Source organism: Bufo bufo, chromosome 4, assembly GCF_905171765.1.
Source record: "Bufo bufo chromosome 4, aBufBuf1.1, whole genome shotgun sequence".
NCBI classification, from domain to species: Eukaryota; Metazoa; Chordata; class Amphibia; order Anura; family Bufonidae; genus Bufo; species Bufo bufo.
In genome coordinates this window covers 427,384,894-427,388,614 of record NC_053392.1, presented here as the reverse complement: position 1 = coordinate 427,388,614, position 3,721 = coordinate 427,384,894, and positions in this window count along the sequence as shown.

The following is a 3,721-nucleotide window of genomic DNA, read 5'->3' as shown; positions in this document are numbered from 1 at the left end:
TTTGGGGTGTCTTTTTACATATACCCATGCTGGGTGAGAGAAATATCTTGGCAAAAGACAACTTTTCCCATTTTTTTATACAAAGTTGGCATTTGACCAAGATATTTATCTCACCCAGCATGGGTATATGTAAAATGACACCCCAAAACACATTCCCCAACTTCTCCTGAGTACGGCGATACCAGATGTGTGACACTTTTTTGCAGCCTAGATGCGCAAAGGGGCCCAAATTCCTTTTAGGAGGGCATTTTTAGACATTTGGATACCAGACTTCTTCTCACGCTTTGGGGCCCCTAGAATGCCAGGGCAGTATAAATACCCCACATGTGACCCCATTTTGGAAAGAAGACACCCCAAGGTATTCAATGAGGGGCATGGCGAGTTCATAGAAATTTTTTTTTTTTGGCACAAGTTAGCGGAAATTGATATTTTTTATTTTTTTCTCACAAAGTCTCCCGTTCCGCTAACTTGGGACAAAAATTTCAATCTTTCATGGACTCAATATGCCCCTCACGGAATACCTGGGGGTGTCTTCTTTCCGAAATGGGGTCACATGTGGGGTATTTATACTGCCCTGGCATTCTAGGGGCCCTAAAGCGTGAGAAGAAGTCTGGAATATAAATGTCTAAAAAATTTTACGCATTTGGATTCCGTGAGGGGTATGGTGAGTTCCTGTGAGATTTAATTTTTTGTCACAAGTTAGTGGAATATGAGACTTTGTAAGAAAAAAAAATAATAATTCCGCTAACTTGGGCCAAAAAAATGTCTGAATGGAGCCTTACAGGGGGGTGATCAATGACAGGGGGTGATCAATGACAGGGGGGTTGATCAATGACAGGGGGGTGATCAATGACAGGGGGGTGATCAATGACAGGGGGGGTGATCAATGACAGGGGGGGTGATCAATGACAGGGGTGGTGATCAATGACAGGGGGGTGATCAGGGAGTCTATATGGGGTGATAACCACAGTCATTTATCACGCCCGTGTAAGGCTTCATTCAGACGTCCGGATGCGTTTTGCGGATCCGATCCATCTATCAGTGGATCCGTAAAAATCATGCGGACGTCTGAATGGAGCTTTACAGGGGGGTGATCAATGACAGGGGGGTAATCAATGACAGGGGGGTGATCAGGGAGTCTATATGGGGTGATCACCACAGTCATTGATCATGCCCCTGTAAGGCTTCATTCAGACGTCCGGATGCGTTTTGCGGATCCGATCCATCTATCAGTGGATCCGTAAAAATCATGCGGACGTCTGAATGGAGCTTTACAGGGGGGTAATCAATGACAGGGGGGTGATCAGGGAGTCTATATGGGGTGATAACCACAGTCATTGATCATGCCCCTGTAAGGCTTCATTCAGACGTCCGGATGCGTTTTGCGGATCCGATCCATCTATCAGTGGATCCGTAAAAATCATGCGGACGTCTGAATGGAGCTTTACAGGGGGGTGATCAATGACAGGGGGGTAATCAATGACAGGGGGGTGATCAGGGAGTCTATATGGGGTGATCACCACAGTCATTGATCATGCCCCTGTAAGGCTTCATTCAGACGTCCGGATGCGTTTTGCGGATCCGATCCATCTATCAGTGGATCCGTAAAAATCATGCGGACGTCTGAATGGAGCTTTACAGGGGGGTAATCAATGACAGGGGGGTGATCAGGGAGTCTATATGGGGTGATAACCACAGTCATTGATCATGCCCCTGTAAGGCTTCATTCAGACGTCCGGATGCGTTTTGCGGATCCGATCCATCTATCAGTGGATCCGTAAAAATCATGCGGACATCTGAATGGAGCTTTACAGGGGGGTGATCAGGGAGTCTATATGGGGTGATCACCACAGTCATTGATCATGCCCCTGTAAGGCTTCATTCAGACGTCCGGATGCGTTTTGCGGATCCGATCCATCTATCAGTGGATCCGTAAAAATCATGCGGACGTCTGAATGGAGCTTTACAGGGGGGTAATCAATGACAGGGGGGTGATCAATGACAGGGGGGTGATCAGGGAGTCTATATGGGGTGATAACCACAGTCATTGATCATGCCCCTGTAAGGCTTCATTCAGACGTCCAGATGCGTTTTGCGGATCCGATCCATCTTTCAGTGGATCCGTAAAAATCATGCGGACATCTGAATGGAGCTTTACAGGGGGGTAATCAATGACAGGGGGGTAATCAATGACAGGGGGGTGATCAGGGAGTCTATATGGGGTGATCAGGGGTGATTAGGGGTGATCAGGGGCTAATAAGGGGTTAATAAGTGACGGGGGGGGGGGGGTAGTGTAGTGTAGTGGTGCTTGGTGGGACTTTACTGAGCTACCTGTGTCCTCTGGTGGTCGATCCAAACAAATGGGACCACCAGAGGACCAGGTATCAGGTATATTAGACGCTGTTATCAAAACAGCGTCTAATATACCTGTTAGGGGTTAAAAAAAACACATCTCCAGCCTGCCAGCGAACGATCGCCGCTGGCAGGCTGGAGATCAACTCTCTTACCTTCCGTTCCTGTGAGCGCGCGCGCCTGTGTGCGCGCGTTCACAGGAAATCTCGCGTCTCGCGAGAGGACGCGCCGGCGCGTCCAGGAGGAATGAATCAACCACCTCCAGGACGCGTCTGTGCGTACAGCGGTCCGGAGGTGGTTAAACAGTTAGGCCTCCTGCACACAAACGTTTTTTGTTTCCGTTTGGCAGAACGCTTTTTCAATCCCATATATGGAAACATTAATTTCAATGGGTCCGCAAAAAAACGGAATGTACTCCGTATGCATTCAGTTTCCATTTTTCAGTTCAAAGATAGAACAGGTCATATTATTGCCCGCAAATCATGTCCCGTGGCTCCATTCAAGTCAATGGGGCTGTAAAATGAACGGAACCAGAATGCATCCGTATTTGTTCCATTTTTTGCGGAACCGTCTATTGAAAATGTTATGCCCAGCCGAATTTTATACTGTAATTACTGTATATGCCTTATTTAAGTTCCTCGAAAAACGCAAACCAAGCAGAAAAACGGAACGGAAACTGAGACAGTACTGAAACAAAAAAAATAAATTTAAAAACTGATCCTTTTAAAATGGACTACAAAACCATCCGGTCTTCTGCAGGAGGCCTTATAAGGATTAAAAATAAAAAAGAGATTTTCTACCACTCATCTGTTCAACTTTATTTGGCAAAATTAATTGTAATGGATCACATACCACAAAGGGTTAAGAAGGTCCTTACGGAGTATGGAGTTTAGTCAATTCACTTTGAATCTGCTAAATTCCACCATAGTTCCGTACCTGACCACCAGGAGGCTGAGAGGTCCGTACCGTGTATGGAGTTTAGACAGCTCCTATAGAGCTGGCTATTCCCCATACTGTAAGGACCAGGTCCGTACCGTGTATGGAGGTTAGCTAAATCAATGTGAGCTGGCTAAACACTAGCTCTGTTCCGGACCCGTCCACTAGGGGGCTACAAGGTCCGTACCGTGTATGGAGTTTAGACAGCTCTTAGAGACCTGGCTATTTCCTATACTGCAAAAGGACCAGGTCCGTTTGGTGTCTGGAGTTTAGACACAACCCTGGTAGAAGCCCTACAGCATCTCCAACCTACGGTCCGGACCGACCAGTATCCGGAACATCCAGTGCCAGCCTATCGCTGCTTCAGTTACTTCCCAGTCCTGAGACAGCCACAGCTATTAGCTTAGAGTAAATAAGCGGCTACAGCGGAGGG